The following is a 23105-nucleotide window of genomic DNA, read 5'->3' as shown; positions in this document are numbered from 1 at the left end:
AATATCTGCAGATAGCTATAGCCAAACATTGGGGACGGCACAGTGGTTCAATCCTGACCTCAGGTGTTATCTGCGTGGAACTTGTTCTCCCTGTGACCATGTCCCCTGGGTGCCTCAGCTTCCTCCCAATTTCCAAAGATGTGCGGGTCGATAGGTTAATTGGCCAATGTAAATTGCGCCTAATGTGTAGAGAAGTCATAAACCTGGGAGGAGTTGATAGGAATGTTAGGAGAATAAAATAGGATTAGTGCAAATGGGTGGTCGATGGTCAGCATGGACTTGGTGGGCTGAAGAGCCTCATAAAATTTTGTGACCTAAAGAACGGATGGTGGGTAAAAAGAACAAAGGAGATCCAGCAACTCATCGATAACCACAACATGCGTGGATTCTTCATTGTTAGCAAGAACGTTTACAGGTCAACACCCAATGGCTTAACCTAGTGAGAGTCAAGAATGGAGGAGACGTTAGCATCAAGAACAGTGAGAGAAACAGTGCTTGCTGCAAGCAGCACCTTGAAGATCTCCTCAACCAAGTCCCAGCATTTAATACAGTGTGTCTGATTCCACCATGCAGCACAATTTCCAACATTTGAAAAGCAGCAAGGCCTGTGGAGAAGATGGAATTCTTGTTAAAGTTCTAAAATGAGGCACAAATTCATATCCTCAATTTTGAAAAAAGAGAACATGCCACTGGATCTCACAGATTCCATAATCATGACTCTGTTCAAGGAAGGAGGTAGACCCAACTACAGCAATTACTCCCTTTTGTCTCCCATTGCAAAAGCCATCACAGCATTTTTCGCATCAAAAGCATCAACAACAGGACATGGCCTTTCTCAGTTTCACCAAAGCCTTTGACTTTGCCAACAGAGTCCAAGGGAATCCAATTAAATGTGGCTGTCCTTGGTATTTCATTCATATTTTGTGTCTAATATGCGATATTCTGCAAACCATGATCCCAATGGATTCATCACAGATCCACTCCTTCTGAGATCATTAGCGTGATGCTTTCATGTCAAAACTCATCTCAATCCTTCATGCAACCCCTCACCTCCTTCAAACTCCCTGCTGAACTGTAGCTAATCCACAGGAAAAGTGGAAAAATGTTCAACCTTCATTGCTTTCACTATAGGACCCAAATCACTCCAACCTCAGGCAAAGATTTACAATAAGCAGACGCTGCTTGTTAAAGACCTTCCAGAGATTTGGACAACACATGCTAGGCACCTCAAAGATATGGAGAGGTACCATCCATGCTGTCCCCAGAAAATATTCCAAATCCATCAGTAGGACAAGCAAACCAATCTCATTGTCCTCTCCCACCCTATCATTCAGCCTATATTTACATTCAGTTTGCTCTCATGCTTGAACCACATCATCTTCAAGATCAAGGATGACTTACCCCTGCTGCAGTTTTGTGGTTCTGAGGTGGCTGATTAAGCCAATGTGGGAACCACAGACTTTTCCACAGGTGGGACAGGAAGTGCCTGACAGTCTGAGTGGACGGTTTCTGAGATGATACACTCCTCCTGCCTCTTATGCAAGACTTATATGTGCTGCTCCTAATGAAAGGACTCAAGATTCTCCACAACATCCCAAATGGTCCTTCTCCATTTTGAAGTGTCATGGGCAAGAGATTCTCAGGAGTCAATGGGGACTTCGAACACATCCTTGAATCTTTTTTAACAACAAAGACAAAATGCTGGAGGAACTCAGTGGGTCAGGCAGCATCAATGGAGGGAAATGAATAGTCGACGATTCAGGCCAAGGTCCTACATCAAGACTGGAAAGGAAGAGGGAAGAATCTTTTCCTCCGTCCACATGGTTATCTCTTTTCATCAAAAGCTCAGAAAAGATTGTTTGCTTTGGAAGTCTGGTGTTGTAGCCGACCGGGTGAAACCAGGGCCTCAGTACATAAGGATGTTGGCCTGGGAGAGGACATTGATGTTAGTTCACTTATCCTTCCATTGAATTTGGAGGGTTTTGCAGTGTGCACGATTTCTGGTGCACATTGTCCAGCAGTACTGCATTACCTAGCCTCCAGTCCAGATGAAGGGTCTCGATCCAAAATGTCAGATGTCCATTACCCTCCACAAATGCTGCCTGACCCACTGAGTTCCACCAGCAGTTTTTTTTTTCTCCAGCATCCCTGTTTTGGCATGGCTTCAAACTTTATCATGTGGTGTCCTGATAAAATGGAATAACAGAACATTCAAGCAACAGCAATTATCCATGTTGCAATGTCCCTCACTACACCAAGAAGAGATCCACTCAGATGTAATTTTAAACCTGACCCAAATACAACACAACCCTAGCCATCCTCAATTCCACCCTAACCCAAGGATTTCACTCTCTATAACCAATCCAACTTGACCATTATTGTGAAAATGACAATTTCAGACATGCTACTTACTTGCTTGAGGATGAAACAACAAATACTAATCAAGAACAGAAGACAGTGATACTACGCAAAGCATCCTGATCTGACCCAAATAAACTCGAGTGTTTCATCAGAATATACAGCTGAAGAAACAAAGGACTGCAGATGCTGGAATCTAGATGATAAACACTATGATGCTGGAGGAACTCAGTGGGCCAGGCAGCATCCGTGGAGAAAAGCAGGCAGTCAACGTTTCATGTCAGGACCCTTCTTCAGTACTGAAGATAGGAAAAGGGGAAGCTAAATATATAGGAGGGAAAAGCAGAGCAGTGATAGGTGGACAAAAGAGGGGAGGTGGGGCGGACACAGGGTGGTGATGGGTAGATGCAGGTAAGAGATAGTAATAGGCAGGTGCAAGGGGTGAGGGGAGAGCAAGATCCACCGGGGGATGGGTCAAAGGTAAGGAGGGAAAACAAGAGAGAGAAAAGAAGTAAGTAAAAGGAAGAAGAAGCATTGGTGGGGGGGATGTTTCTGGGGAAGGGGGGTGGGGATTACCTAAAGTGGGAGAAGTCAATATTCATGCTGTTAGGCTGCAAGGTTCCAAGATGGAAAATGAGGTGCTGTTCCTCCAGTTTGCGCTTGGAATTCTCCTGGCAGTGGAGGAGGCTGAGGACTGACATATTAGTGATAGTGTGGGAGGAGTAGTTGAAGTGACTGGCAACGGGGAGATGCAGGTTGCGGTTACAGACAGAACGCAGATGTTCTGCGAAACGGTCACCTAGTCTGTGTTTGGTCTCACCAATGTAGAGGAGGCCATACTTTGAGCACCAAATGCAGTAGATGATATTAAGGGATGTGCAGGTGAATCTCTGTCTCACCTGAAAGGACTGTTTGGGTCCCTGGACGGAGGTAATGGAGGTGGTGTAGGGGCAGGTGTTGCACCTGTGGCGGGGGCAGTGGAAAGTTCCCAGGGTGGGAGCGGGATGGGTGAGGGGGAGGAGTGAACTAGGGAATCGCGGAGAGAGCGGTCCCTGCGAAAGGCAGAAAGGAGTGGGGAGGGGAAGATGTGGTGGTGTCCCGTTGGCAATGGTGGAAGTAGCGGAGAATGATGTGTTGGATACGTAGGCTGGTAGGATGAAATGTGACGACGGGGAGACCCTATTCCTGTTGGGTCTGTGAGGGGTGGGGGTGAGAGCGGAGGCGCAGGAAATGGCAGAGATGCGGGTGCGAGCTCTCTTGACCACAGTCGGAGGGAAGCCCCAGTTAGAAAAGAAGTTGGATATCTTGGATATCCTGGAGTGGAAAGCCTTATCATGGGAGCAGATGTTGTGGAGGCAGAGAAATTGATCAAAAGGGATAGCATCCTTGCAAGAGACAGGGTGGGAGGAGCTGTAATTGAGGTAATTGTGGGCATCAGTGGGTTTGTTGAAGATGTCAGTGGATAAGGAATCTGTTGAGATAGAGATGGAAAGATCGAGGAAGGAGAGAGAGGTGTCCAAGATAGTCCAAGTGAATTGGACAGCTGGGTGAAAATTAGTGGCAAAATTAATGAAACTGTTGAGTTCCGCACAGGTACAAGAGGTGGAACCGATGCAGTCATTGATGTAGCAGAGAAAGAGTTGGGGAATGGGGCCGGAGTAGGCCTGGAACAGAGACTGTTCAACATGGCCAACGAAAAGGCAGGCATAGCTGGGGCCGATGCGAGTGCCCGTGGCTACGTCCTCGGTTTGTAGAAAGTGAGAGGAATCAAAAGTAAAGTTGTTAAGATTGAGTACAAGTTCAGCCAGGTGGAGGAGAGTGTTAGTGGAAGGGGACTGGTCCTGTCTCTGGTCAAGAAAGAAGAGGAGGGCGGTGAGACTGTCATGATGGGAAATGGAGGTATATAGGGACTGGATGGTGAAAATGAGGTTGTGCGTGCTGGACAACTTAAAGCTATGCAAGAGTTGGAGAGCGTGTGATATGTTACGGATGTAGGTGGGAAGGGATTGGACCAGGAGGGACAGGATAGTGTCCAGGTAGGAGGATACAAGCTCCATGGAGCAAGAGCACACTGAGACAATAGGTCTGCCGAGACAGTCCTTCTTGTGGATTTTGGGGAGGAGATAGAAACGGTAGTCCTAGGTTGCAGGACTATTGTGTTGGTAGCTGTGGAGGGGGGAGATCTCCCGAGGTGATGAGGTCAGTGATGGTGCAGGAGATAATGTCCTGGTGGGCCTTGGTGGGGTCATGGTTCAGGGTCAGGTAGGAGGAAGTGTCCTAGAGTTGGCATCTGGCCTCTGCAAGGTATAGGACAGTACGCCAGACTACCACGACACCACCTTTGTAGGCTGGTTTGATGACAATGTCATGGTTAATGTGGAGGGAGTGGAGAGCAGAGCGTTCAGAAGGGGTGAGGTTGGAGTAGGTGAAAAGGGCAGAAAAGTCAAGCCCGCTGATGTCGCGCTGACAGTTGGCTATGAGTAGGTCCAGGGAAGGTAACAGGCCCGGTGGGGAAGTCCAGGTGGAAGAAGAAGGCTGGAGGTGGGAGAATGGGTCATTAGAAGGGGGAGAGGACCCCTTACCAAAGAAGACAGCATGGAGGCGGCAGAAAAAGAGCCCTGCATCGTGCTGGGCACAGAATTCATTGAGGTGGGGGCGTAGAGGTATATACAGCTCTATATACAGCCTTAATATATAGCTGACCTGATTGAAAACAAAAGTTTCCTTAGAACATACACTCAGCCTGAACTTTCACCTAACTTGAATATTTCATTAAGATATCAACCTGGTCTGAACCAAACCCGCATGCTTCATCAGAATAAACACCTGACCCAAACTAAATTGTTTCATCAGAATATATACCTGACCTAAATATTTCATCAGACTACAGACCTGAGCCAATCCAAACCTGTGTATAGTGTATAATCTGATTCAACGCACTGGAATATACAAGTGACCTCAATGTCCCATTCGAATGTACACCCAACCCATCTCAAATCTGAATGTTTCAACAAAATATTCATCCAGTTCCAATCCTCTACTATTCATCAGAATATATATGCAGCCTGAATGTTTTCTCAAAGTATACACCTAACCCAACCTTGTACTGTACATCACAATAAACACCCACCTTGAATGTTTCATCAGGATTTACATGTGACCTGACTCAAACATAATTGCTTCATCAGAATATTCACTTGACTTAATCCTGTACTATTCATCAGAATAAACATGCCACCTGAATATTTCATCGGAATATATACTCAACCTGATCCAAAGTTGAATATTACGATAGCATTTACACCCAAAGAGACACAACGCCAAACATTTCATCAGAGTGTGCAGCCAGACCAACCTGAAACCAAATACTTACTCAGCATGTACACCTGCTCCAGTCACAACAGAACACACAGAGATAGGCCTTATCTTCAAGTCTTTTTAAGAGAATAACTCTATCTTCCCCCTGCTACAACCTCTTTTTCTTCTGCATCATTTCCAGGTAACTGTATCTGAGATAGTGTAAACATATTCTGTTATATGTCTTTAAGTTGGCTTCCCTGTCTTCTTTCTTGTATTTGGTGATAATGTCTTGCCAATATCCTGGCATTTTGGAATATATAATCTCCAATTTCTTCACTGAGTCACACAGCATCCTGACATGGACAATAATCGCCATCTCTTCAGTGTTGCTAAGACAAATTCCTGGAACCTCCTACATATTGTGGAAGTACCTTTACCTGGTGGACTACAGCAGGTCAAGAAGGTCAGTTCTCAAAAGACATTTACAATGAGGAATTAATACTAGTCCTGATAGCAGCTGCCATGTTGCCTTTACATTACTTAAAAATGATGTTTTTTGTGGAACTGTGAATTAAAGTCAGATATAGATTTTAGTTAGGGCACATACAGTTACAGGTCAATAAATGGGCAAACAGATTGCCATTAAAATAGAAAATGCTGGGATACTCAGCAGGTCAGTCAACTGGAGATCTAGTAAAGCGACATTGACCGTAAATGCTAAATCAGTTTCTCTCTCTCCCCTGATGTTGCTTGACCTACTGGGTATCTCCAGTATTTTCTGATTTTATTTTTCAAATTTTCAGCATCAGTAGTTTTTTTTGCATTTCAAGTAGACTGCCAGTTTTGTAGACTCACAACTTTCATCTGAGAATCTGTAGTCCATCATTGATATATTGCAATTAGCCCTTTAACATGAAGAGATTTGCACTGAAGTATCTATAATTCTGAGAATAATGTCAACCATCAAACACATGCATTCATCATACTGATTCCAGAACATGAGTTCGACAGCATAATGGAAACAAGAAAGCAAGAAATTTGTGTTATGTCACATTCTTGATATTACTTGTCTATAATCTTCCATAATTATAATCCCCAGGTTTACAGTCATGTGTAGAAATCATTGTTGTTCTCATAAATAAGGTGTGAACCAAGAGAGTGATGTCATGCTATTATAGGGAAAAATAAAAACAGAGATAAAGTGGTTTTGTTCCTAAGGAGAAGTGGCAATAGAATCAAATGCCTTTTCATGTTTATCCAATGCAAACAAATTTCAGATTTCAGACTTGGTAAGATGAGAAAAATGGAAATAAAGTTGAAAAGCATTCAGAACTTAAAAATTGGATATGCCATGTGCAACAATTTAATTTATTTCCCTGATATCCCTCTTACATATTTCAATTAAGGTTTTCAAGGGAATATCGACAGCATTACTACAGCGGGTAGAATCATTTCATGAAAACTTGTTAAACAATCATACAGTAATACTATGAACAATAACTCCTGGACTTCAATTTATTCCGACATGGGGAAGTCATAAAAAAGGTACAGATCATCATGAAACTGCTCCCAATGTGACTGTGAAGCAAATTAACTCAAGCTGGCCAATTGAAACCAATCTATGGGGATTTGGATTTCAATCTTCTCATTATATGAAAAAAAACAGTTTATGGTAGCCTAACAGAAATGAAATTATAATAAATACCAATGGTAAAGCACCACTGATTGTATTAAAATGCAGCATTTGAAATTTCCAAACAATATATCATTTCTAAGCAGTTGCTACAATTACTTAGATGTCATAGCTCAGTAAAATTAGTAGATACTAAGGGGAAGAATTTGCAAGAAAAGAAAGTGAAATCGTTTTTCTTAAAATATGGGAAAAGAACTGGTGGCAAATAAAAGACTCCTATAACTTTCAGGCCAATCTAAGCATATGGTTGACACTTTCAGAGAGTACTTGCTGATCTCCTTTACCTGAGGATGTTTGGCCAACACACTCTACTGAGCTTCTTCAGATGTCGGCCACACATTAAAAGTGACCTACTGCCCAAGACAATTGGTCATTTGGTTGAAACCAAAAGTTCTTCTTCAGAATGGTGCTAGCTTCTTCATTAATGTTACTGGAGCATTAAAGCTTAGGCTCAATTCAAAAGCCATTATCATCCTGTCAAAGGCAGTTAATAAATGATCAAAGACGTACTATCTTTAAAATGGATTTAAAATGGTTTAAAATACAAACCCAAAGCTCCAACAAGCAGTAAACAAGCTTGTGCTCAAACTTACCTCATCTGCAAAAATGTCCATTAAATAAATAGGAAGATATAAGCCTTGACAATAAAGCACACTGAGAAGGTTTGGATTATCTGTGATATTAGTGAACTACCAAACAGCCAACCATTTTTATTTGTTTCTTCCACAGACAAACATTTATTTGGCCTCCCAGTTTTTATCTCAAGTCGGTGTTTGAATTGACCACTTCCTTCCCTACAGCTCATGAAGGTAAACTTTCAGCTGACCTACAGAAAGGAGGTTCCTGTAAAATGTTCAAATTATGTTGTCATTTTTTAGAAGAAATGTTATGGTCACCAGTGGATTATCCCATGTAGGATAATGTAGGGAGATTTTATGCCATTCTTGTAAGGCTGCATCAGAACAGAATGAAATTCCACTGCTGACAAGACTACTTTTAGCTTCTTCTTGCATTGTTAGGTTACTGCAGACAGTACAAGAGATCACTTCAATGGCACTATGACATTTTCAGTTTGGTGCTAACTGTGGGAAGCCAATAATTGCCTGATCACTTGGAAGGAATTGATAACTGGAAAAAAAAATGCAGGTAATATATAAGATAAGATAAGGTATCTTTATCAGTCATGTGTACATCGAAACACACAGTGAACTGCATCTTTCGCGTAAAATGTTCTGGGGGCAGCCCTCAAGCGTCACCATGCTTCCGGCGCCAACATAGCATGCCCACAACTTCCTAACCCGTACATCTTTGGAGTGTGGGAGGAAACCGGAGCACCCGGGGGAAACCTACACAGATACGGGGAGAATGTACAAACTCCTTACAGATAGTGCCTGGAATTGAACCTGGGTCGCCGGCACTGTAATGGCGTTACACTAACTGCTACACTACCGTCCCTGCCCAGTCATGGATAGTATTCTCCGTTGTAATCAGCAGCATTTGTATAGAACTGAAATGTATTTAACCACTTTGAGGCAACTATCCATAATTTTGTCCTTGATCTGCATGTTGGAGGTCAAGCTGGGAGTAGATATCAGAAAAGAGATTACCAATGTTTTAAAACTTCACAACTCAATGAAGTCCAGCTCCTTGGTAAAATATTATAAGAGACAAACCTGAATCCTGAATGTCCACCTCCTAGAGTTGACAAACTATTGGGATTATAAGCTTCTTCTTTAATTCCCTTGCTTCTTCTTTAAGGTATCAAACACTAAGAGACCTGCTGCAAAACTCATGCAACAAAATGAGCTAATGCTAGGTGATTTAAGGCGGTATTTTTGGGCTTCCTGTTAAAGTGATGACCAAATAAAGGTTCCTCTTATAAAATATCCAAAACATTCCTTCACCAAGTGAAATCTGAGCAATAGTCATGGAGTTAACAAAAGCATGTCAGAACTAGATTATGAAAAGGCTTCTAAAGGGAAAGGAAGAACATGGAAGGTGTTGATGTACTGTTTCTAGATAGTTATCTGAGGTTGTTTGAGGGGCAAGGACAGAATACGAATGAGGATACTCATCTGGGACAAGGGTGAACCATTGCAGGTTAACATTGACAGGCATAACAAGAAGCCGGGTCTTTGTGCAGGGATGGGGGCCGCAGTTACTTGAGCTTGTTGCTCATATCTAATTACTATCAAAATTACTTTCAGAATTATCCTCTCTCTAACTTACTTTGACTTAACTTGTGTGAATAGTAGATTAATGTAAAATTTATGGACAGGACATGGTAGAGGCCTGTGAGGGGCTGTCAACACACAGCTGACTGTTTCATCAAATATTGGAACAACCCACGCTACTCAAAGCTGTAAAGCCACAATTACTTTCTGGTTATAATTTTATAATCTCAATGTTTTGGCTCAATTCCACAGATCAAAGTTTACAGCAAATCAGAGAAGCATATGTTTAAAATACTGAAACCTTCAAAACCCAGAAACTCACACTTAACTGTCATTAAAAACATGTATTTAGCAGCTTTTTTAGCAGAACAGTATAGTGGTTTGTTTGTATAGCTTACGGTTATATTTATTCATTAAAAACATGCTTAATTTCATTGCTTTAAGATGGGAGTCTTTGTCTTCCTCATCGAAAATATACATATGCCATTCACAGTGGTTTTACTCAGTAATACATTACCAATGAAGTTACCCATTTTAAAAAATTTTTAAATTTTATTTACAGCGTGGTAACAGGCCCTTCCGACCCAACTAGTCCGCGTCGCCCATTTTAAACCCAATTAACCTACCCGTACATCTTTGCAATGTGGGAGGAAACTGGAGCACCCGGAGGAAACCCATGCAGACATGGGAGAACGTACAAACTCCTTACAGACAGCGATGGGAATCGAACCCCGATCGCTGGTGCTATAATAACGTTGCGCTAACTGTTATTTTGTATCTCACATTTAGGTATCAGATAAGGGCATTTTTGTAAAACTGCCATTTGTTTCTCATCAACACTAAATGTCAGTTCCAGATGCTTTGGCTAAGTTTGTCATTTCAGATTTATAGATAAATAAACACACGTATGTTACAGTATGGAATTCTGAACCTGGGTAAATAATAAGATTGGTAATAAGAAATTAAGTGGTGAAGGATTAAAGCAATCCTGTGCAGGACCAGAGAAGTGTGATTTGGTGACAATCCATTATCCAAGCACTTCCTGCGGGAAGTGGATTCTCTGGGAGAGAATCTTAAGAAATCACTGACAGGTAGCAAATGACATCTTGTCTGCAAGCAAAATGACTGCCTGAGCCACTCTAGCATCCTTTACGCATTGCTTTCAAGGATCATTTCATCTGAAAGTGCCAAATCATAGAATTCAATCTCACTACCACCCACCACTCCATCGTGGAACTGTAAGGAAAATTGGGTCAGTGTAAATGTGTAAAACATTTGCAACATTTCATTATAAATCTCTTCCTTCCAAGAAGCAGCTGCAATGTGTCCATAAATTTTCTCTATTTTTATTCCATAGTGCATACACTGGCTAACTTTCCATTCTTGGTAAAATTGACCTCCATCTTAGCTATTTTTGATTTCTTTTCAGTGCTCTGCATTCCTTTTCATCTATATAACTCACTAACCTATATTCATGGCGACTCGTTCGATCATGCCATTTTATTTGGTGTTTGTAGTCCATAACTATCACTGATCAGCTGTTATTTATAATCATTTCCTTGTTCTACTCTTTATTTGTTTTTTACCTTTGTAAACCATTACAGGGTTCTCTTTGCTTCTCCTCACCTGCTATTGAATCTCCTCTCCCCAGCACTACCACACCCTTTGTTCCTTTTGAATTCACCTTTCCAGGGTTCTCCATTCTGTCCTCCCAACGACTACCCAACAAAAAAAATCGTGTCCTTTCAAACTATGTTTCCTATATTTCCATGACTATATTTGCTGTCTCACATTGTCTTCTGCTCCAACTAAATCTCAGTTTTGTAATTTTTCCCCTTGTTTTCATGTGCCTCCAAGGCTTCACATTTCCAGTGTCCCAACTCAGAATCAGAATCAGAATCAGTATCACTGACTTAAAAATGTAAAATTTGTTGTTTTGCAGCAACAGTACAGTGCAAAGACATAAAATTATCATAAATTACAAAAATAAATAAATTGTGCAAAAAGGAATAATGAGATAATGTACATGGGTTCATGGACCGATCAGAAATCTGATGGCGGAGGGGAAGAAGCTGTTTCTGAAACATTGAGTGTGGGTCTTCGGGCACCTGTAGCTCCTCCCTGATGGTAGTAATGAGAAGGAGACATGTCCTGGATGGTGAGGGTTCTTAGTGATAGATGCCACTTTCTTGAGGCACCGCCTTTTGAAGATATCCTCAATAGTGGGAGGGTTGTGTCCTTGATGGAGCTGGCTGAGTCTACAACCCTCTGCAGCCTCTTGCGATCCTGTGCATTGGGACCTCCATACCTGGCTGTGATGCAACCAGTCAGAATGCTCTGCACCGTATATCTATAGAAATTCTTAAGAACCTTTGGTGACATATCGAGTCTCCTCAAAATTCTTAACGAGTGTAGCCACTGATGTGCCTTCTTCATGTGTTGGGCCCAGGATAAAATAAGATAAGATAAGATATTTATTTATTGTACATCAAAACATACAGTGAAAGCCGTCTTTTTACATTACTGAGAATGTGATGGGAGCAGCCGGCAAGTGTCGCCACTCTTCCAGTGCCAACATAGCATGCCCACAGCTCCTAACCTGTACGTCTCTGGAATGTGGAAAGAAACCGGAGCACCCAGAGTAAACCCATGCAAACACGGGAAGAACGTACAAACTCCTTACAGACAGCGGTGGGAATTGAACCTGGGTCACTGGCGCTGTAATAGCATTATGCTAACTGCTACACTACCATGCCACCCCTGTAGATAGATCCTCTGAGATGTTGATGCCCAGGAACTTGAAGCTGCTCACCCTTTCCACTGCTGACCCCTCAACAAGGACTGGTGTGTGTTCTCCCGACTTCCACTTCCTGAAGTCCACAATCAATTCCTTGGTCTTGCTAATGTTGATTGTAATGTTATTGTTGTGACACCACTCAACCAGCTGATCTATCTCAGTATGCCTCCTCATCACCATCTGAGATTCTACCAACAACAGTGTTGTTGACAGGACCAAGCAAAGGTAGACTGGAGCATCTACTTGCAGTTAAGTCTACATCTGCACAGTGAGAACCACTGAAAGGAGAACTAATGAGAGTTCAAGGCCAACATGTTCCAAAAAGGATAAAAGCCAAGGCTAACAAGTATTAGGAACACTGGATGTTCAGGGATATCAATGATTGGATAAAGAGAAAAAAAAGAAGCGTATAGCAGATGTAGAGAACTGAGGAGGCCCATCAAAGTATAAAAATGCAGGGAGAGTCTTAAAAGAAGTTAAGGAAGGCAAAGAGGAATTATGAAACATCACGGACAGAGAGGATTAAGGTAAATCTGAAGACATTTTATAAGTATATTAAGGAGAAAAGAATAACCAGGGAATGAGTAAGGGCCCACTGGGGACAAAGGAGGCAATCTTACGCGGAGCCAGAAGGTATAAGTGAGGTTCTAACTGAATACTTTTTATTGGCAGTTGAATAATTCGGCAAAGGGTAAGGTGTAATTCTAGTACAAGTCTTTATAAATACGTAGGAGCTATTCAATGGGCATGAAGGTGGATAAATGCCCAAGGCTGCAGAAGATTTATCCCAGGCTGCCATGGGAGGTAAGGGAAGAGATTACTGTGGCTCTGGTAGAGATTTTTAGACGTTCACTGGCCACAAGTGAGGTACCAGATGAACGGAGGATGGCAAATGTAGACTCAACTGTTATAAAACATTGGTCAAACTTCAGATGGAATATTGCATGCAGTTCTGGTCACCGATGCATAGGAAAGGAGGATACAGAGGAGATTCACTGGGATGTTGCCTGGCATAGAGCATTTCAGTTATGAGGAGAGAGTGAAGAGGCTAGGTCTGTTTTCCCTGGAGAGGAGGAGGTTATGAAGGGACATGATTGAGGTATATAAAATTATGAGGGGTAAGGATAGAGCAAACAGCAAGAAACTTTTCTCCTTTTGAGAGGTGAATAAAACTAGAGGACATTGATTTAGCATAAGGGGGAATAGACAGAGGGATCTGAGGGAGACTTTTTTCACCCAGAGAGTGGTAAGTATCTGGAATGCATTGCCAGAGAGAGCGGTGGAAACAAAGTCGTTGACAGCATTTAAAAAGTGTCTAGATGAGCACTTAAAATGCCTAGGCAGAGAAGTCTATTGGCCAAGTGCGGAAAGTGGGATTAATACAGATGAGTGCCCATTGGTCAGTATGTTCTATGTTGTACGACCCTCTGACTTTAACTCGATGCATTGGCTTTAAATTTCCAAAACTTGATTTATTTGGGGAAAATTACAGTGGATTAGAAAAAAGGAATTGTAATTGCTTTATTCAAAAAGTGAGGGAGACAGAAAGAAGGAATCTACAGGCCAGTAAGCTTAATGTCTAACATAAGGAAAATTCTAGAAGCTATTGTTATAGCTGAGCTTTTTGAAAAATTCAAGATAATTGGTCAAAGTCAACAGGGAAATCATGTTTAACAAAATTATTGGAGGTCTTCGATGAGGTAGCATGTACCATAGAGGTACCATACTTAGATTTCCAGAAGGTATTTGATAGGGTGACCTCAACCTAGATTATCGCTGAAAATGAAAGCTGATGATGTAGAGGGTAACTCATTGGTATGAAAAGAGGATTGGCTGGAAAACAGGAAACAAAGAGTAGGCAAAAATGGACTTTTTTTTGATTGGCAAAGTAATATGCCATAAGGTGGGATCAACCTTTTAAATGACCTGGATGAAAGCACTGAAGGTGCCTTTGCTAAGTTTGTCGATGACACAAAGATAAGTAAGAACCTAAACTGTGAAGTGGACATAATGTGGTTACAATGTAATAGTGATGGATTAAGTAAGTGGGCAAAATATTGGAAATGGAGGATAATGCATGAAAATGTGAAATTATTCATCCTGGCAGGAAATTAAGAAAGAGGCACATTATCTAAATGGTGAGAGATTACAGGTCTCTGTGATACAGCAGGATATGAGTAATCTAATCCATAATTCATGAAGGATTAGTATGTAATTGAGTAATTACGAAAGTGAGCTGATTGTTATTGTTTATTGTTAAGGAAGATATAGGAAGGTTGTGCTTCAGTTCTACAGGGCACTGGTGAGACCACATCTGGAGTACTGTCTGCACCACTGATCTCCTCATTTGAGGAAGGATGTTAAAACTTTTGAACTAGTTCACTGTAGGCTTAGAGTCATAGAGAGTCATGGAGAGATACAGCACTGAGTCCATGCCAACCATTGGTGCCCACTTTACATTAATTTTACAGTCTCATCAACTACCCCCAAATTGTACCACTCACCTGTACACCAGGGGCAATATACAGAGGTCAAATTAATCTACCAACCCATACTTCTTTAGAATGTGGAAAGGAACTGGAGCAGCCGGAGGAAACCCACGTGGTTATAAAAAGAATGTACAGACTCCATGTGAACAACATCCAAAGACAAGATTGCACCCTGCTCTCTGGTACTGTGAAGCAGTGGCTCTTCAAGCCATGCCACTGTGTCCTGGTGTATGTGTGGTCAGAGTGAGTGAGTCTCTCGTGCAAATGAGTGTGTGTGTGTGTTGGGAGGGAGGGTTGGGGGGGGGCACCAGTCAACCTGGACCTTCTTGCCATTGGACCAAGAATGCACTCTGTCAAGTCCATGTAGTCACTGGTGTGCAATAACTACCCCAGGTTAGAGATGTCAAGCACAGGCTTTCTGACCAGAACTGGAGTGGGAGGAGGTCACCCTTGATCTCGAGGGACTGTCTGAGAAGGAGATGACAATGTGACAAGCTGTTTAAAACACATTTATTCAGAACACTATGTGCCACAAACCTTGATAACCTACAACCTATTTCAATGTCTTAGTGCAATGGAATGGAACATTTCCAGAAATGTCTGTAAATTTTGTAGCTAGAATTATAGACTTCACTTTTACATCTGACATTATTATGAAGCATATTACATAGCTGCTTAGTAACATTGTTAAATTTTCAAAAGATTATTCTGTTTCTTTGCATCTTCAGCAGGCTTGCCTGTTTTAGAAATTCCTTGTGGTCTGGAACAAAACTGAAAATAAAAGGTCTATTCCCTCAGCTTGACCCAAACGAACCCACAACAAATAGTAGTAAAGGAGAGAAAAAGTTACACATGAAAGGGATCTGAGTCAATATCAATGGGCAAAAGGCACCACCTATCCAATTATCCTTACCTGAAAAAAATTAAAATGTCACATTTCTGACCATAACATTTGTTTTGTGTGGGGATGGGTTGCTCATTATATGGTCTGCAGGTTAGTCTGTTTAAACTAGATCAATAGTTCCCAGGCCTCCCTTTCTTTTGCTACTCCTGTGTCCAATCACTAAGGTTTTTATTGTACATCATTAAGGAGGTATTCTTTCATAACAGTTTCTTCTGGAGTTCTCTAGTTAAGATCTCCGAACCAGCTGGTGGCTACGTGTCAAAAATAATTAGCACAATCTGCTGTGCTGCCAGTTACAGTGCTGAGCTAACCAAAGGCACTTACCATAACCAAAGTTCCCACTACAGAGGAGGGGTGTCTTTGGAATTGTTTCAGTGGATATGCAGGGATATTATTTTTAAAAATGGCCTTCTGCCAGACATGCCAAAAGAAGGGACAGACAAATACAAACTCCAATCAATCAAAAAGATGCCACAAAATCCACAAACCCTGGCCTCTAATACTATACAAGTAATATTCAAATTGATTTGATTTCCCTTCCATCTTTACACTTGATTCACCGCCTTTAACATTCAACCTTCCCTTGCCGGCTATACTGTGGCAAATCAACAAGGTCCTGTTGACAGCACTTTTCAATCCCATGATCATCAACACCTAAAAGGGAAAGGGCACCAGAGATATGCAAATACAAAAATCTACAAGACCCTTTTCACGCCACACACAATCTGTCTGGGAAGTATATCACAGTTCCTTTGATGACACTGGATTGAATTCTTGAAATTGCCTACCCGTGGAAGAGGTTTCATGACAAGGACTGCAGCAGTTCCAATATTCAGCTCATTGCTATCATCTCAAATGCAAATGGGGATGAGCATTAGATATTGGCCTTGGCAGTGATACCCACATCTAATGAGTGAACTTAAAAAATTCTGACAGCTGTACAATTGTACGATAGGTTTTGTTAATCCGAGGAGAATTAAAAAGATGTCATTTGAAGAGTGTTGCCAAAGGAACAAAGGGAGAGTTTAGAATTGTTTTTGTCTAGTGTGTTTCAAGTATCTGTAAAACCCTATAAGAGAGACAGTTGGAAGCAGAATTAACAAAGAGTTTTAAGAGAGGGTTTGATAAGTATTTAAAGAGACATTTAATAGGGTTTAAAAGATTAATGGATTACAACTTCAGAGAGTTGGTCTATATCCTTTAGGTTTATGCTGAAGATCTGGTTTAATGAATTGAAAATCACAACTATATGCATGTCCAGTAACCCATGTTTCTGTATTGTTAATAATGATTTTGCTCTGGAGATAAGCATAAGCATCTGTCCTCAGCCTTTTGCTATGTTCTGAATGAAAGAGATTTATTTCCTGAACTCTCTCCTGTGCTGGAGGTGAGAATTTGTTTCAAATCATTCAGGATTTAGGATACAGTAACTATATTTATTGCCAAACCTGAGTTGCTCTGAGGTGCTTGGTAAATCTGGTACTTGAATTGTGTTGTTGAGTGGAGGTAGTCATGCAGGTGTCTCTCCAGGATTGTGGCCCAAATATTATACCCACTTATATAAATCTTCAGCACCAGCATCCAAGTCAGGATTGTATGCAACCTGCAGGGATCTTGAAGAAGTTTACATTCCCATGTTTCTGCTTCTCCTTGGTATTTAAGATGATGAAGTTTACAGAATTTAACAGCTTAAAAAAATAGCAGCAACTGTGGAGCAATGTACCTCATGTGGCTGCTCCATCATTTTATAAAATCATTGCTGATCTTTTACCTTAGCACAACTTTTCAGTATTAACACTATATACCTTGATTCCCTTAATAACTAAATTCTGACCACTTCTGTCTTGAATAAACCCTCCAGTTTTGATTTCCAGAGGTTCAATACCATCTATTCTTACTGGACAAAAACAGTGAGTCCTGGCTAAAGGAACCATCAACTCCATGTCTATCTTTTCAACCCCTGTAAGAATTTTATACATTCCTCCACACAAAAGCGTACAAGTCCAGTCAGTTTAATCTTTGCCCCATGCGACGAAACCTATCTGTTGCACGCCAATTGGAGCCACACGTACAATTTTTTCAACATATTTACCCTTTGCTAATTTGCATGTGGAACAGGTGGTAACCCAATTTATAGCTCTTCTTCATTAATTTGGATGCTAACTGAATCTTATTCATCATCCTGTCTATGTCATTGGTGCCCACATGGACATGACAACTGGATCTTACCACGTCCTCCCACTCCCACCTCACCAACTCCAAGATCCTCCCCACTCCTGGCACAGGGCAGGCAGAACAGCATTTTGGGACTCGCACTTGCGGCTCAGGGAACAGCATTTCTCCCCCAAATTATATTGTTCTCTGTTACCACAACATTCATCTTCACCCCCTTAACCTGAATGACCTCCTATATTATCATACTGTGGTCAGTTTGCTCATCTCCCACAGTCTCTTCCTCTCAACCATGCAGGCCGCAAGAACGTTATACCTGTCGGACAAGGGCAAGAGCTGCAACACTACCTTGCTTTATTTATCACCTCACCCTTCTGGTCCTCTTGACTGATAAGTTCCACAGTCCTTTCAGAAGGTTAACGCATATGGGATTCAAGCTGACCTGGCTAATTGGATCCAAAATTGACAGTGATAGGAGGCAAAGAGTAATGGTGGAAGGATGCTTTTCTGATTGGAAGTTTGTGACAAGTGGTGTACTACAGCAATCGGTGTTTTGACCTTCATTGTTTGTGATGTATATTAATGACTTGGGTCATTAATGACTTGGTTTAGTAAGTTTGAGGATGATACATACATCAGTGGTCTTGTTGAAAGTGAGAAGGTTACCTAAGGCTACAACAGGATGCAGATCTAATGATAAGTTAGGCAGAGCATTTAATCTTGACAAATGTGAGGTGATGCTTCTTGGAAAATCAAAATGGAGTAGGACCTACACTGTAAATGGTATGGATGCTGATGAACAAAGGGACCTTGGGGTTCAAGTCCATAGTTCCCTGCAAGTCGTAAGATATGTAAATAGGGTGGTGAAGAAGCCATATGGTAAGCTTATCTTCATAGGTCAGGGCAGAGAATATAAAAGTTGGGATATTATGTTGCACATGTACAAAACACTGGTTAGACTACATGTGAAGTATTGTATCATATCTGGTCCATACACTATAGGAAGGATGCAATTGCACTGGAGAGAGTGCAGAGGAAATTCATCAGGATGTTGTCTGGAATGGAGGACTTCAGTTTTGGGGAGAGATTGGATAGGCTGGGATTGTTTTCCTTGGAGCAAAGGAGGCTGAAGTGTACCTGATAGAGGCATATGAAATTATAAGATGCATAGAAAAGGTCAGAATCTATTCCCAATGGTAAGGTTATCAAAACCAAAAGGGCATAGATTCAAGGTGAGAGGAAGAAGTTTTAAAGGAGATCCAAGGGGCAAGTTTTTACACAAAGAGTGGTTTACATTTGGAACTCGCTGCCAGACGAGGTGGTGGAGTCAGATCACTATGTTTAAGAGATATTTAGATGGATACTTGAATAGGCAAGACATAGAAGGATATAGACCCACTGCAGGCAAATGGGATGGACCTGATGAGTTGAAGGCCTGTGTTTTACAACTCTATGACTCCATGATTCTAAAGTTCCTCAAGCCACAAGTAGTTACTGAAGGTGTGATCACCACGGTCCCCAGTTATCTCCATCAACTCCCATCTGATACAGCTGCAACACATCAAACGCCCTGACATAGCTATTTTGGAGTAATTATTTAACTTAATCTATTTATTAAATTCTATCTTCATCACACTTCCTCTGTGGATGTTGTGTTTCATAGAATGCTATGCCTCTGGCTGACTTATGAGACTTGTGTTCCAAAGTACCAATATTATATGTCATCTGACTTCAATTAAGCAGTTCTAGCTGATTACTTAAGTATCTAAGAAATGAAGGCAACTTGCTTATTTGATTACCACTTTTTCTCACTCCACTTTAAAGCCTACAAGTCTGAGAGAAGTTAACTGGAAATCTGAATTAAACTTGCATTTTTTAAAATGAAAATAAACACTCTCTTATTTACCAAATTCCACATTCCATGGACTTGAAAGATACTGTCAAAGATGTTTAGGTACATTGGTGGAGTAGATTTCTTCAAAGTGCACTCTGCAAGAATGGTGGTGGAAGGGGTTTGTTTTAGGGAGGTGAGTGAAGAGCTGATCAAGAAGTATAACTTATGTTGGGTGATGTGTGGTTTCATGAGTGTTTTGTAGACGCACCCAATCATACCCAAGGAAACATTGTATCATCCTCTCCACACGTGTCATTGGTAAACCTCAGGATGTTGATTTTGGGAAACATGGAGATAATCATGCTTTTAATTGTCAAGAAATATTGCTAAGGCTCTCTATTTAGTTGACAATAGACCTTACCTTGTACTTGTACTACTTGATACCAAGCTGTGATATGCTCCAGGTTTTGCTGCATATGGGCACAGATTGCTTCATTATATGAGGAACTGGACCCTGCAAAATTGTCAGCAAATATCCCCCCTTCTGATCTTAAGAGGCTAGGTCGGCCAAAGATAATTGGGTCAAGGATGATACAAAATAGTTGTAGTAATGTTATTAATTGTGGTTTTAGCAATTTCTTGGGATGCTAATTGACAGTCTGAGTAGATTGGAGATCAGTGTTTGGAAACATTCTGTGCCCTTTAAGCACTTTTAGTATCACATTCTATGTTTATTGGTAATAATTCTTCCTTTTACGATATCATTTCCTGAGAACTCTATTTGCTTTTTGTCCCCATTTTTTGGAAAAGAAATGGAGAAAGGAACTTATGCTCCATCAAAATATTTTAATCTGTAAAAGCAGTTGTTATTAAATCTATACTTTTTCTATGGAGTGATATCCACCAGCTTTCATCTTTAGAAACAGTAGAGCAGACTGAGGCAGGGAGGCTATCTGATTATCTTCGTGTGCAATATGAATTAATGTATGAAAATGGGGGAAATGAGATATGGTGATAATTAGTAACAGGTTGGTACCTATCAGTCTCTTCTGGTTTACAATGCTGTTGATACTTGCTATTTCCAGTCTGAATCAGGGCTGTCAAGCCATTGATTTGGCACTGCAGATTAATTAAATGGCTCCCTCTTGCTATTAAACTTATAGTTATGACACTATTATTCCAAGACTATTATTATAAAATACGTATGAAGTTTTCATATTTGTGATTATATTAGAGGTGCTGTAATCCTTACCTCACTACAACTTATGTTAATAAAGATGGGGAGAGTTTAAAAGGGCAATTGACTTAAATTGATATTACAATATTATTGTCCCTTTTGAAGATCTAAGTAATTCTTCTGCAGAGTATAAGATATTAAACCATGATTTCCTCACACTGTACACGAGGCATGGCTTTAAAATTTCCATTGGTCTCTGATGTGAATTAAATTATGTGAACCAAGTTCTTTCTTTTTCAATCCTTTTATTGGTTTTCAAATTAATACAGATTAATATATCAATGTTTATACATGTAATATAAAGAGATCAGAGAACAATCATGACATGGATAATCATAAAGAACAATAGAGTATAAAAAAAACTGCAGATCCAATGATCTGTTAGTGAATGAATATAATATAAAAGAAAAAGATTTATTATAAAATATAAAAAAGAAAAGAAAAGCAAAACAATAAGAAAAATTATAAACAATATATCAAACCAAACTAAGCTAAAGAAAAAAAAATTCAAAAACAAAACAGAAAAAAAACTGGACTAAAATTTCTCAATAGAAACAGAGCAATATTATGTCATCAACTCCGTTCCTCTAAATTGAAAGGTTATTATAAAGGGATCTATATCATGTGAAGATAAATGGACTCCAAACTTCCTCAAATTTAAGCGAAGGATCAACAGTACCACTCCTAATTTTTTCCAAGTTTAAACATGATATAGTTTGAGAGAACCATTGAAAAGTAGTAGGGGGTATTGGATCCTTCCATTTAAGCAAAATGGATTGTTTGGCCATTAATGTAACAAAGGCAATCATACGGTTAGCGGAGGCAGATAAATGGCCGTGAACCAAGTTGTTAGTAAGATTTCCTCGCAAGCAGCGAGGAACAGTGATGAAGTACAAGGTGAAGATTGATTGCAATGTCCAACGGCTAAAAGTCTGGAAACTGCTATTGTAGTGGGTTACACATGAATCATAGCTATTGCAGCAGGTTACTAGAGAACAACAGGTACTCATGAATGAAATTATACCAAAATAACAATACATTGAAGGAGAAAAGAATAGTAAATTGAAGAAAATGTAATAATGTTCATTGTGGATATCATATTTTCCTTTATTTTTCTAAGTCTCATCTTAGACATACATATTTCATACAAATTCACACATATTTCATACATATTTTCCAAGGCTTTCAGCTTTCTATCAAGGTGTAAAACTGACATTGCAGATTGACTGCTCATTATAGGAATCATCAGATTTTCAATTTCATTCATTTCAAATGGATAATCAGTGTGGAACACATTTAAAAGATTTAGATGAGGTAAGCTGGTGATGGGACAAAATTACAAAGGTGTAATGCGTGTTTTGCAATGAAAGGTGCAATAATTGGAGTTTTGAAATAAATGTTTTAAGGCCCAAGCAAAGGAGGTGTAGGATGTTGGCAAATACATGGGCTAGAAAAGGTGAGCAGGCATTGGCTGAAGTAGAAGCTGTGGAATAGTATTACTAAGATTACCTACATTACCTATATAAAAGTGTTGTTCTGCAACAGATTAGGAGTCACATTGTTCATTGTGGCTAGTTTGGTTTATTGCTGAAAATGTCATAAAGGAGGTAATATCACAATTTTGCTTACCTTACACAAATTGAAATCTGTCAGTATTTATCCAGCTCATGTAAATTTGTACCTGTGATCTTTGTATGGAAGCTGTACCCAAATGTACAATGTACATGGATAATGTATAATTACACACAGTTTTTTTCGCTATAATGTGAAATTGAATGCAGCTCTGATTGATAAGGCTGCAAGACACATTTCCATCAGCCTTAGTAGTCCCTCTTGAAATTTTCTTGAGTAGTCTGAGCCTGCCTCCTGGCAGGTATGAATCCAAAGTAGGAAATGGATCTAATCCACCATTAATCACCTGAAAAATGGCATTCTTATTTAGAGACCCTACAAAGATGAATGATATGAAACATAAAGTAGGAGAAACTGCATTGAAAATAACTTGCATCTTGGACTTAACAGGAAGCATAAAAGAAAGACTTGTATTTACCTAGGACTTTCATGACCTCCAAACATCCCAAAGTGTTTTACAGCCATGAAGTACTAATGAACCCTATTTCAAAGAAAGAAAGACCAAAGTAATACTT

The sequence above is a fragment of the Pristis pectinata genome, chromosome 11 (assembly GCF_009764475.1).
Source record: "Pristis pectinata isolate sPriPec2 chromosome 11, sPriPec2.1.pri, whole genome shotgun sequence".
Classification (NCBI taxonomy): domain Eukaryota; kingdom Metazoa; phylum Chordata; class Chondrichthyes; order Rhinopristiformes; family Pristidae; genus Pristis; species Pristis pectinata.
Note: the sequence above shows the minus strand (reverse complement) of the source record.